Consider the following 14,781-nt stretch of genomic DNA (forward strand, 5'->3'; position numbering starts at 1 on the left):
GTAGTACCATATATAAGGGACTTATAAGTAAATTAAATGTGGTGTAGGCCAATTTCATCACGTTTTATTGCTTGGCTGAAACGAACGTGCTGGATACATTCATAGTACCAGTGCTCAGGTGCTATGGATGGCTATAGCACCTGCGATCCCAGTGACGATTCTTTGAGGGGGACAGCCCCCTCGCAATGGACTATGCAATGCTTCCTCCAGCCCCTGAAATCTTTTTGCCCTTCCAGAGGCAGATTAGAGGGTGCTACCTCCAATCTGCTCCTGGGAGGGAGGGGGCAGAAAGCCCACTAGACACCAGGAACTTTAATAGAGGCATTAATGGGTGGGTGGCGGCCCACCCAGGCCTTGGGCCCATCCCCCAACTCCACTATTACCCCAACAGTCTTTCTGCCCCTCAGGCACAGATAAGAAGTCTTTAACTCCAATATGCCCTGCCAGGGGGTATAAAGTCCACTATATACCAGAGTCCTTTTTCCATGCCGAATAGTAAAGGTTTTAGAGGGTGTTCACCAACAATTTACCCCAGAGGTGTAAGATAAAACTTTTGTGCCCATTCTTGTGTCTAGTGACTTTTCTGTCCCCCGGAGGAAGAGTTTGGGCAAACACCCTCAATCCAAGATGTATATATTTTCTTCTTTTTGTGTCACTCGATATTCCAATTATATTGCATATTAAAATTCTTTGTCGGGCTGCACATTGACAATATATATAGTACCTTTTTAGGTCTATACTTTATTTGTTTTCCCTACTCTCGCTCTAAGGACCATTGTTTGCTTAAATAATTGAGACCCGGGTTCCTTAGCTACTCATCGGGTTCCCTTGTTTGCTTGTAAAAAACTATAACACAAGTGAGACACAGTTTTTATCAGGAGACACTTGGGAAAACAGAATAGTAGCACATTTGTTATTATGAATTGTGTTTCTCTGCATTTGAGTCTTACAGATAAAATTCCAGTGCATAAGAAAGAAGACATTTTTAAAAATGCCATCTGAATCACATACTAATATGGGTACACACAATTCAAAGATTTACAAACTGCCATTGCTCTCAAACTCTGTATCTGATTTCTATTTCAGTAATACATAGGTTTTTTTTATACCCAATTTCTACTCTATATATTTTACCATATGAATTTCTCTATACCCCGTGCACAATTAAAAACTATTGTAAGGTGCAGTCCAGTTAATAGCTCTGGGTACCGCCGGTTCTTGGAAAACCTTCAAACCCTATATATCCCTGCAACCACAAGGGTCTAGCAGACATATTGGTACATATTTTTTGTAAATTGGCCATTGTGACAAGAAGTTACAAATTATAAAGTCACAACTTGACGGTTTTACCTACTCATTTTCAATATTCATTTATTTCAACAGACAGTTTCTTTGGGCATCCCTGAGAGATCTACACAAATGACCCCTAGCTGAACTCAGAATAGTGTCTACATCTCATAAATCTATATTTTTCCCAGGACACCAATGGGGTTCAACCCGGTTTCCACCACAAATTTGAAGTAGATTGAAAGTAAAACATTTTGAAAAATAGGCTACTTCTTTGATAAATGGCAAAACTTTGTTTAAAAAATTGGTTTTTTGATGCAGCTCTGCATGTTCCTGAGAGCCAGGAAGATGATGACTTTAGCACAGCAAAACCTTTGCTAATGCCATTTTTAGGGGAAGAAACAGACACTTTTTTGAGGATTTGTTTCCTACTTCTCCCCCCAAAACCTAATTGTATTTATATTTTGCCTATTTTCTCAGTCCCTCCTGAGGAATCCATAAACCCTGGGTACCTTCAGAAGCCCCAAAATGTTGGACAAAAAGGACGCACATTTTGTGCGTATACCTTATGTGGGAAAAATGTTATAAAGTGCAATCTACCCCAAATAACAAAAAAAAAGGCTCAGGGGGAAAAGGCCTAGCAGCAAACGGGTTAAGGGATGGAGCACCAGTACTTTACCACCAGTTAGAAGGAGTAAATTACATTGGGAAACATCCTTTACAACGGAATCATTACAACACGGTACCGTTACAATGCAGGATTTACAACGAAAGTCGTTACAACGATTTTCGCTGGAGGGCGCTCTAGGATAGGGGATAGTTTAATTTACTATCCAACACCTTTCCTACTATCCACGGGGACTGGAGTTGGAATAGTAAATTAAACTATTCACTATCCAGCGCCCTCAACGCAAGTCGTTCTAACGACTTGCGTTGTAAAACCTGCTTCGTAAAGGTACGCGTTGTAACGGTACGCGTTGTACCATCATACATCCATTACATTAGTCCTAATGCCAAGAAAAATGAGTTCAGAAAAAATGGGATTGAAGGCTAAAAGTCTGGGGGGATACCATGTCAAGAAATCAGGTCTAACAGTATCCTTTGAAGTGATATTTCTACGGTTCAACTCTTTTTCCAGTATTTTCACACATCCTGTGGTATATTGGTCAATAATAATCCAGCATCTTTGATAATCTGTATTCATGCTACAGTCAAATGGCAAATTATTGGCATTATAGCCTTTAAAAAAAAATCTTTGTCAAAATGATGGTTCTTAGAAAAAAGGTTTTCAAAAAAAGTATTGAGATGTAACCAACACAGGATTTGGATGCGGCCTGAGTGGTTGCCAGTGGCTGAGATTCATTCAGTAAAATAAAGTGTTACCTTGAGCGTAAATCAGTAGGAGAAGCCAGAGGGTCAAGGAAAAATAATTACATAATACAAGTATATATAAAGAATTCTTACAATTTATTTGAAAATACAAATGTTAAAAGGAGAGTGGTCCAAAGTGGAACCCACTCAGCACAGATAGAACAATAAAAAGTTTTTTTAACATTCAAGTTTGGCCAGCAAGATTGAATCACAAGGACAGAAAAGACTGTAAGACATGGAATTTGTGCAATACTGATTGTATATTCAGACTCTATTGTTAACACCTAAGCTATGTGCACTATAATACAGTATATCAGCAAAGATGTCGAGATCCTGAATTATACTGGGTGAAGCGTCGACGCGTTTCGTTGGTTTTCCAAATCTTTGTCCACCTTTATCAAGACACCTTTTAATTTCTGTCGAGGTATTGGGGTCAATATAGTTACCCTTGGAGTCCGTATGCGAGGGTTGAATTGAATTTTTATGTTAATCCATTGTTGGACACAAATTATAAAACTGTATCTCTGGGTCGTGTTACCGGTATGGTGCTCCTGTTACTATAGGTACGTGGGCATACAGTTGGTTCAGAATTGTTGTGCCCAATGTGTGTTGCTGCTCTTCTCTACAATATTAAAATCCAGAGGTGCCTAAGTCTTGTCCTTGCAGAGATAGATTCCGTTTCTCTAATAATCCGCAAAGGACTACTCACTTCTCTGGTAACGGTTAGTCTTTAAGTTGTAGAACCAGGGGCATTAACGTCATGTCCTCGTGTTATAGGAATCTTTTCCTGTTGTTTCACGACGGACTGCCTGCTTCTCTGGTTCCACGGGAAAGATTCATTCAGCCATTCCATCCTTCACCTGGTGTTTGAATTTACTGCCCTAATTGTGTCAGGTATGCCCAGACGTGGGTCCTGGGCTCACTCTGCCACTGAATTCAAGCTAGCCGAGCTGATACCCTGAAAACCGGTCCCAGGTATGCTTGTTTCCAGTCCATGGAAGATCTGGCCTGTCAGTTTTCCCATGGGAAGCAGGGTCAAGAATTATTTGCATATGGTTGGGTCCAAACTGGCATGGCTTGGTGGGCAAACATAGAAGGGGATGCTGCCCAAGTGACTGCCATTGGCTGAGATTCATTCAAGCATTCCATCAATCACCTTTTTTGTTTTAACATAGTTTTGCAGCATTGCTGTTCTGCAGTAACCAACTCTTTACTGCATCTCCCAACAATGGTGCTAGTTGAGAAAGCAATCAAATGTAGACTTTAGTGATTTAGACATGGTGGTCACTCTTCAAAAAACTAATCTAGAAGGCGTGCCTGCCTTTGAGGCTCCTGAGTGACACTGAAGGGTGGATGGGGACGCGGTTGATCACGATATTGTTTCCAGGCAAATGGCATGAATTTAGTAGTTAGAAGGTGGGTATTGTTACACAATGCTTTTTTAAACTCCTTTCATAATTTTTAAGGAGATATTTCTTCAATATCGTTATGGGCTCTCTTCCTCAGAATGGGGTTGCCATTTTGAATTTTCTTTCACTCTGAGGTAATTTAATTGTGTTTGTAGTGGCAATGCGGGACTTTTTTGTGTATCTCTTCAGTCAGAAAACAAATGGGAAGTTATTCACTTTAGATGGGCAAAGTAGTTTTACCAAAGGCTCTAAGAATAAAGTCACAATGGATATACAGGAGCCCCTTGAGCCTGCTAAATGCTAAACTTTACCCTTGAATAAGATGTTTGTTATATTTCACTACTTACTCATGCTTTCTGGTGATCTATGCTGCTTTTGTATCCCCTATTTGCCTGATTGAAAATAGTTGCTTCTCTTCATGTATATCTGTTTACAGGATTCTCATGATTTACAGCTACCTTTGAGGTCTTTAAAGTGACATCAATTGGTATATCCTCATCCCTTACTCTCCTCTCTACCGGATTATTGACCTTCTCCCTGTTTGTCTTAACCGTTTTTCAGCCAAGCATCCTATCCATCAACATTTGTACTCATAATTTATGTGTTATAGCATGATAAACACCTCCAAAGTAGTGTGGATTACTGTTCCATTCATCTCTCATGGTCAAGCAGCATAAACTGAAATTTACAACAAAGTCATCTTTCCCTACTGCCAAACATATAATCAGCAGACCTCATCATCAAAAGGATCTTGGCCAAGACTATCTCTCAGCTATTATTGAGAGTGTTGGTGAGTATAAAGGGACTTCCTCTACATCGGCGACTGGATCCATTTCAAAGAAACCATCTGTGTCTGTCAAACATCCTAAAAAACATGTTGAATCAATTTCCAAGTCCCCTTGTCCTTTTAGTCTAGAGGATATTACTGAGGTAATTCAAACCTTAAAACTGTTTGCCATGATCCTCTCATGACCAGCTTATTTCTGTCATTGAACAACAAGTTATTGATGCTGAAGATTTTATGCCAAATGTTTCTTACATATTAAAATAAATAAAGCAACTAGGAAAGCTACAGAGGATGTGGATGAACACTGCAGAAGTAACCACAGACGTCTAAACCACACATATTCCTTTACAACGCATATGCGTGGCTCAGACGTCCGTGGTAGTTAGCGCTCTAGTCTGCAGTCTGTGGGTCGGAATTGAGCTGGGAGGAGGTTCAGAAGTAAGCTGGTGAGTTCCTTTGTTTTTAGGGTGAGGGTAGGGGGTCATTGGGATTTTTGTGGGTTGGGGTGGGTTGTGGGTAGTTTTGTGGGCTGTGGGGTAGGTCGGGGGCGTTTTCTGGGCTTTGTCTATAAGGTGGAGGGATCACTGAAATAATATCGACTGACAAAATATCGACTTGCCAAAATATCGTGGACAAAATATCGACAGTCAAAATATCGAGTTTGTATCTACAAACAGGTAAGTACAAAAATATCGAGTACAAAATATCGTTAACAAAAATATAGATGTAAAAAATATCGACTTTATTAAAAACAGTGTTAAATTAAATTAATATTAAATTTTAATTACTAAAATATACTTAAAACGACTTAAATTAAATTATAATAATAAAATAATAAATGAAAATAATAAAAATAATTTTTTAAAATCTTATTTTTTGACCCTGAACCCTAAAAATACCCCTTTACCCAAAAACCCAAAACTGACCCTGAACCCTAAAAATACCCCTTTACCCAAAAACCCAAAACTGACCCTGAACCCTAAAAATACCCCTTTACCCATGACCTGAAAACTGACCCTGAACCCTAAAAATACCCCTTTACCCATGACCTGAAAACTGACCCTAAACCCTAAAAATACCCCTTTACCCATGACCTGAAAACTGACCCTGAACCCTAAAAATACCCCTTTACCCATGAACTGAAAACTGACCCTGAACCCTAAAATAACCCCTTTACCCATGACCTGAAAACTGACCCTGAACCCTAAAAATACCCCTTTACCCATGAACTGAAAACTGACCCTGAACCCTAAAAATACCCCTTTACCCATGAACTGAAAACTGACCCTGAACCCTAAAAATACCCCTTTACCCATGAACTGAAAACTGACCCAGAACCCTAAAAATGCTCCTTTACCCAAAATTTATCAATATTATTTAATTACCAATTACTTATTAATTAACAATAACAATAAAGTAAATATATTAGAACATAAGGTGTAAATATTTTAATAATTAATATTATATTTTCAAAATTAATTACTTAAAAATAACACAAAATTATATATATAAAAAATTTACTCTAATTAATGTAATTAACTAATTACAATTAATTAATTAACAATTATTTACTAATACAAAATATATTCAAAATTATATTAATAATTAACTAATTAATATTAATTAATTATCAATTAATTATTAATTAAAAATATTAACAAACATATATTAATTAATTAATTATTATTAAATTACTTCCCACCCTATTCCCCTATAAACCCACAACCCGCTACAGAATTACATTACGCAATTATTATCAAAACAAAATTCATGTAATAAAATATTTTTTAACATTAATACACACTATTCACACATATTATTACATAAAAATACACTATAAAATATTATATATTATTAAAAAATCGATATTTTTGCTATCTATATTTTCTACAGTCGATATTACTTCACTTACCTGAAAAACGATATTTTTGTAGTCGATATTATGTCCAGTCGATATTTTGTCCAGTCTATATTTAAAACTCGATATTATGTCCAGTCGATATTTTGGAGTCGATATTTTGTCTCTATACCAAGGTGGAGGGCTGAGGTGATGGGGCAGTTTTGTGAGGAGGGGGTGGGTTGGGGTAAATTTCAGGGCTGGGGGTGGGTCGAGGGTAGTTTAGGGCTCAGAGCCGGGGGCTAAGATTTTTTTAAATAGGGTCATGGTTTTAGGGTTTAGGGCATGCGGTTAGATTTCTGGGTTGGGGTGAGTTGGGGTAGTTTGTGGACTGAGGTTGGATCAGGGTAGTTTTTGCGTTGGGGTGAGTCAGTGGTAGTTTGCTACACTTTTTTTACTAGGGTGGAGGGCTGGGGGTGTTGGGATAATTTTGGGGTCTGGGGTGGACAGGGTAGTTTTCAGGGCTGGGGATGGGTCGGGCAGTTTAGGGCTTAGGGAGGGGGCTGGGGTGTTTTTTTAAATACGGGGTCAAGGATTTAGTGCGCAGGGTAGAGTTTTAGGGCTCAGGGAACAGGGGTGCTGGGGTGTTTTTAGTGCTGGAGTGGATTTGTTTTTAGGGCAGTGGGCCATTGTTAGGAGTTAGGGCAGTGTGTAGGACTATTTTTAGGGCTGGGGTCAGAGTAGAACTTGGGGCTGGTGACTGAGTTTTAGAACTCAGGGTGGGTGTTGAGGCACAATCTTAACCATGCCTATGATTTGACCAATTATGCCATCACTATTAAATTCATTGTAAAGGCATGCATGGTAAAGGTATGTGTGGTTAAGTCACGGTCGTCATTAAGACTGTGTTCTTCACAATCTGAGGCTATATGCCATAACATAAAACTCTGAAGGAACTAATATAATTAGCTTCCTTCTAAATGCTATGGTTTCAATTGTTCATCTACAAACTGAAAGTCCTCTTAGTATTCAAAAGGCTGATCATTCGGCCCAAAGTCGTCAAGCATTTCAAATTCTAATTCCAGAGGGATTATTGATCTATTATTGATCTATTTTGGCAGTTTACTGAAGTGATGCAAATACTAATCAAATTGGCACCTTACATTGGTCTTGGCACAGAGTCTACTATACACAAGATATTTCTAGTGCCACTGCCGCCAGGAGGAAATGATTCCTTGAGATGCGACCTCAGTTGAAGTTCTTAAACATAAGATATATTTTCTTACATCCATGCTTTTTTAAACTACATACCTCTCTTGCCTCTTTGTGCACCTCTCCTACCTTTTTGTGCACCCCTCTTGCCTCTTTTTGCACTTCTGTTGGTTCTTTCCGCACTGCTCTTGCTTCTTTCCGCACCTCACTTGCCTCTTTCTGCATTTCTCTTGCTTCTTTCTAAACCTCTGTTGCTGCTTAAAGCACTTCTCTTAGCACTTTCTGCACTTCTCCTGCTTGTTTCTGCACCTCTGTTACCTGTTTCTGCACTTCACTTGCTTCTTTCTGCACCTCTCTTGCCTCTTTCAGCACCTTTATGAATTCATTCTGCACCCCTCCTGACTCTTTCTTGTCCCTATTTGTGCAACTCTCTTGCCTCTTTCTACTAGGCCTGGGCAGTGAACTTCAATCTGTTTGTGGAGTTTGCAGAGTTTTCTGCACTCCGCAGAGCTCCTGGAGTGCAGAAAAGTCCCCTTTGCGATGTGCAGCTGAGTTTTTTTACCCCTTGCGATCGCAAATGGTAAGTTTGTGATTGCGAACAGTAATTTCACGACTGCGAAGTGTGGCTTGGGTAGAATTTCTACCTGAGCAGCAGGAATACCAGCACAAACTGCAGTTTGCACTGCACTCCGCCACTTGCAGAACTTCGCTGAGTTTTTTGTAACTTTGCAAAGTTCTGTGTAGCAACACTCCTCAAACTATGCCCAGGCCTGCTTTCTACACCTCGCTTCCCTCTTTCTGCACCTCTGAGTTAGAGGTAATTTTATTCCCCCTGTACTATGGCCTTACAAGAGAGGTCATGCCAATCACAGAGATGCCCCAACCCATAGTGTACCCTAGTGTATGTAGGTGTTTTGTCTATATTCTAAGTGTCTTTCAGCATAGCACTGGCTCTGGAGCTGGTTAGTCAGAGTCATTTATCACCAGTACCAGTCAGCAAAAAAGATGGGGGCACAGGATGACTTCGCAACAAGGCCTCTTTGTACACCTCTGTTGGTTCTTTCTGTGTATCTCTTGCTTCTTTCTGAACCTTTCTTCATCTTTATGGACTTCTGTTGCCTCTTTCTTCATTTCTCTTGCTTCTTTCTGCACCTTTCTTTCTCTTCCTGCTACATGTACAAATGCCTCCAGTTGCCAACAAAAGCAAAGGACTACATATTACTTTAATCCAAAAAGCTGGCAATCATTTTGACCTGGTCACAATGTGAAAATTCAGGAATTGATACAATAAAGCAAAGAAAACAATTGTTAATATGTACACAATGTCATTTCAGCCTATCTTGCCCCGTGACCACTTACCTGTATGTTCGTCAACGTGACTTATTCATAATAAACATACTTAGAATTGAAAACATCAACATAAACAATGGACTGCACATTACTTTAAAGTGAAAGGCTATCGGCCATATTAATCTGGGCATGTTGCGTATTATAATGGTTCTTACACGAAAGAAAAGAAAAAAAGGGGTGTTAATATACACACACTATCCCTAAATAAAGTTGTAGCGATTATAGTTCCATTTCATTCACAGCTAATTTGAGATGTCATGAGTGACGTCATGAGTGATGTAACTGACCATGTCATGAATGATGTAATGTCTGGGGTTATTAGCAATACATTGCAGGGGCGTAAGTTATAGTTAGCTCAGGTAACTATAACTGCTGAATTTCACCGGTTGTGTATGAGTGAAATATGAGGCTAACTATACCGTCCCTGTAATCTTTGTTTTTTTCAGATAATGTATAGTTTTTTTAACGTTAAGTAAGATGCATATCACAATGGATGATGGGGGTTGGAAGCAGGGCCTGGCATTGTGCTGCCCCATCCAAGTTTGCTGCTCCTGCCTTCCCTCCTCCTAGCCAGCCATTTTCTAAGTCCATGTCCCTGCTCCCTTATAACAGCCAGGTGTGGCCGTTGTTCTGCCACTAGCCTTCCCGCCTTCTCTATACAGTTAGCTTGCTGCCCCATCTACCTCCTCCCTATCCTCTGTTGTCTGAATCCATGGACTAGCCTCCTCCCTTTTGCCATGCATGGTCCGATGTGCTGCCACTGCCCTTCATTTAGCATGATGTACCAGTCCACTCTCCTTTGTCCTCCATTGCCCAATTCTATACCCCATCATTGACCTTCTGCTTAGCCTCTGTGCTTAGCTTGCTGTCCCTATTCTCCTTCTCCCTGCCCTCCGATGTCTGTGTGCATGCACCCTCTCCATCCTTTTTGCCCACCATGTTCCATGGACCTGCCACTCATATATACTCTGCCTAGCATGGTCAGATGACTGTAACCTGTCCCTGCCCCCTCCACCCTGCCTGTCCACATTCCATGCCCCTATCCCCTTCCTCCTGTCCTCCAAGGTCCATTTTACTGCCACACCCTTCTGCCCTCCCTTATCTGTTGTGTTTCAACTGCTCCTCCTGCCTGCCCCTCGTGGTCTGTTGTGAGGCACATTCCCCTGAACTCTCTTGTCTGTGCCCAGGTCCTGACCCTCCCTTCTATCCTCCATGGTCCTTTGTGCATGCCCCTGCACCCTCCTTATTGTCCATCATAGCCATTTTGCTGCCACTTACCCTCCCGCTTCCCATGCATGGTCTTCTGTGCTGCCCCTGACCCCCTCCCACCTTCCCTCCATGGTCTGTGTGTATGCCATTATAGTCTCTCTGGTGTGTCTTGCTTCTAGTGCCCATCCTGCCTGACATCCATGATCACCTTGCTGCTCCTGCCCTGCCCTTTGCCCCCAGCCCTCTGTTTCCATGTGCAGACCCCTATCCCCTCCTCCTGGCTTGTCTGTTCTACTGTTATGCCCCTGATCCGTCCCTCCTTCCCTTTATGGTCCGTTATGCTGGAGCTTACTCTCCTGTCTGTCCATTATGGTCGGATAGCTACCACTGCCTCTTTCCCCTCTGTTCTCTGTTGTCCAAATGCATGGTCCTGTCCCCTTCCTATTGCTCTCTATGGATTGTTGTGCTGCACTCCCATCCCGCATGCCCTGTGTTGTGTATTGTGCTGCTGCAAACCCTGATGCTGGCCCTGTAGGGTCAGTTTGGTGTACCTCTCCATGTCCCTCCTGTCCTCTGTTATCCGAGTCCATGTCCCTACCCCAATTCCTCCTGCCTTCCATGATCCAATGTACCATACTTGCTAACATTTTGAACTGGGGTATTGATTTTCCCCTTTGACTTACATTGAAAAAGAGGAGATTGTAGACAGGAGACAGATCAAATAAAGCCCATTTGGGCCTAAAAACATTGGATGTTTCCTGGCTGAATTGGGTCTGTTGGCATGTATGTATGTACTACCACTGCCTCTCCTGTCTGCCCACAATGGTCTATTATATTGCCAGTCCTGTATTGTTGGTGTGTTGCCCCTGCCCCCCTTTCCACTGCCCTCCATAGTCTGTTGTTCTGCCACTGCCCTTCCTGCCTGCCCAGTGTTGTCAAATTGGTGCTCCTGCACCCTCCAACCCGCCTTCAATTTTCAGAGTCCGAGCCCCTGGCCTCTGCCTCTCAACAGTATTCTAATGAACAACTAGATTGCTAACATTCTATATTGATTATAAAAGTGTGGAACGCCTGACGTCATCTTGATGTAATACCTAGAGCATTTCCTTTAGAAATTACATATATGAGAGGGTCTTATTTGCATCAAAATTATGGTTAGTGTCCTGAAAAACTCAAAAGAGGACATATTTTCTGAGTTTTCAAATTGCGACAAACGACTTTTAAAATATTTGTTATCTTTATGTTTTTTATCCTGTTGACCACTTGAATAAATGTCGCACTTAGGGGAGAGGATGTGGTGTTACTTCCAGAGCTGCAGACTTTGCAACTGGGAAACCAGGTTGGAGTTTCTGCTTCAGCTCGACATTCTGTGATTCTCTTCAAATCACTTAATCTCCCCATGTCTACACCCAAACTAAATTTGTTCTTGTGTGATGTGACCAATGCTCATGTAAAGTACTCCAATACCTGACAAGTCTGCAATATATAAAACTGCAAAAACACAGAAAATAAAAAGTGTTTTGCACACTTCTGTCATTGGGCTACATAAGGGCTACATTGGGTGATAATTGTGCTACATTTGGGCTCTTTTGTCTCTGATGGCCATCTTGGGAAATGTATTTGTTATGAACTTTCCTAATTTCCTCATTTACTGCAGTCTCCTTAGTAGGAAATGCTTTCAGTTTTTTACTTTGATTCCATCAAGAAGGTATTCAGATATGTCACAAATTTGACATAAATTCTGAATGTTAGCACTGTAGTTGCTCATTAGATCACTGTAGTAAAGCTACTGCTCACCACGGACGTCTGCTGCTGGTATTAAAAGTGCATATTTCAGCCTGCATGTCAGAATTTTTTTATGAAATAGAAGATGATTTGAGAAGTCACTCAAAATGTGCCCTAATTTATCTTTCTTCAGCACTAATCATAATTTCTATGGAAAAATGAACCCCCTCATTGTGTTCCTTTTTAAAATAAATGTTTTAGGTGTTACCAGTTTATTCCAATCAAGATGGCTTCAGGTGTGCCATACTTTTGTCATATGTAAGACAGTAAGCGCTCTAGTATTTCTTAAGAACACTCTGGGACATTCTGTCATTGAGCTATACTTGGGCTACACCTGGTGATATTTGTGCTACATTCGGGCTCTTTTTCTCTGGTGGTCATCTTGGGAGACTTATTTGTTATGAAGTTTCCTAATTTCCTCATTTACTGCAGTCTCCTCAGTAGGAAATACTTTCAGTTGTTTTACTTTGGTTCCATCAAGAAGGCATTCAGATTTGTCACACATTTGCCATACATTCTGAATGTTAGCACTCTAGTTGCTCATTAGATCACTGTAGTAAAACTACTGCTCACCAGGAAAGTCTGCTGCTGGTATTCAAAGTGCATGTTTCAGTCTGCATGAAAAATGTGTTTATGAAATAGAAGAGGATTTAAGAAGCCACTCAAAATGTGCCCTAATTTTTCTTTCTGCAGCACTCATCATAATTTCTATGGCGAAATGAACCCCCTCATTTTGTTCTTTTGCAAATTAAATGTTTTAAGTGTTACCACTTTATTCCAATCAAGATGGCTTCAGGTGTGCCATAATTTTGTCATAAGTAAGACTGTTAGCGCTCTAGTTGTTCTTTAGAACACTCTGGGACATTCTGTCATTGGGCTATACTTGGACTACATCTGGGTGATAATTGTGCTACATTTGGGCTCTTTTGTCTCTGGTGGCCATCTTTGTTATGAAGTTTCCTAATTTCCTCATTTACTACAGTCTCCTCAGTAGGAAATACTTTCAGTTTTTTACTTCGATTCCATCAAGAAGCCGTTCAGATGTGTCACACATTTGCCATAAATTCAGAATGTTAGCATTCTAGTTGCTTAATAGATCACTGTAGTAAAGCTACTGCTCACCAGGGAAGTCTGTTGCTGGTATTGGGAGTACATGTTTCAGTCTGCATGTCAGAAGTTTTCACGGAAATAGAAGAGGATTTGAGAAGCCACTCAAAATTAGCCCTAATTTTTCTTTCTGCAGCACTAATCATACTTTCTATGGCAAACTGAACCCCCTCATGTTGTTCCTTTTTAAATTAAATGTTTTAAAAGTTACCATTTTATTCCAAACAAGATGGTTTCAGGTGTGCAATACATTTTTAAAGTAGGACTGTTAGTGCTCTAGTTGTTCTTTAGAACACTCTGGAAAGCTGCAGTAGAACACAAAGTAATCAACTGACAGTCTCTGCCCTTTTTGGATGTACATGTTTTACTGAGAATGTCAGCTTTCATTCTCACGAATAAGATAATGTGAACTTACAGAAAATATGCTCTTAGTTTAGCTTATTGATCACCTTCCAAACCTCTGTCGGAAAAGCATGAGGAAATAGTTTTCTCTCAAACATGATTCATGATATCCCAGCAGAAGGCTTTTTCACATGATAAAATTACCTTAGAATACACCACTATTCCTAAAATGTGTGTGCTTCCATCAACACATGATTTATAATGTAATTAAAGTCTTAAAACCATCTATTAACTGCAATGCTTTTTAATGAGGTGCTATCATGTATATTGGTCCCAAGATGGCTGCCAACACTACTTGGATGAAGTGCTGACAGCCAATCAGATCTCACGATGAGATGTGTGGTTAGGGTCGGCCCAGATATATAAAGTTTGTTTTCCTTTAATATTTAAAAAACTACTGAACGGATTTATACCATTTAACAAAAAGGGCTCTGTCTGAACCAAGGGCTACCTTTTTTCTAGATTTGGTGTAATTCCGTTCAGCAGTTCGGGCTTTAGCCATGTCTAAAGTTTCCTATGGAAAAATGCATGGGGAAAATACGTTTTGGCACCCCCTTTTTTCTTGGCCCTCCTTGACGAATCACCCCGAAACTTTCAAAATAGGAGCTGACCGGGACGGGCTATTAGTTTGAAAAATGTCGTGAAGATTCGTCAATCGGCGCCAAAGTTATTGGGAATAGAATGTTGCAATTTTCCTATGGAAACTAGGTCCTAATTACAACTACCTACTGGCGACCATCACATTTCTAGTTTTATATATAGGGATGCAGTGGATCGCGACCCTTCCTGATCGCATGCTGGAATCGGATTGACTGCCGACATTTCAAACTAGGAAGTGTTGGCAGCCATCTTGTGACTTGGTTGAACTGAGTCACAGGAAAAAACATTAAAATAAATAAAAAGGGGCAGGGTATAAACATCCTGACCCCCTAGGCCTCTTGGAGGGGTCCCACAGGACTCCGCAAGGCCCCAAAAATATTATTTTTAACAGTTTTCCGTGGGAGTCGCTTTGGATCTACCCCGGG

Source organism: Lissotriton vulgaris, chromosome 2_1, assembly GCF_964263255.1.
Source record: "Lissotriton vulgaris chromosome 2_1, aLisVul1.2, whole genome shotgun sequence".
NCBI lineage: Eukaryota > Metazoa > Chordata > Amphibia > Caudata > Salamandridae > Lissotriton > Lissotriton vulgaris.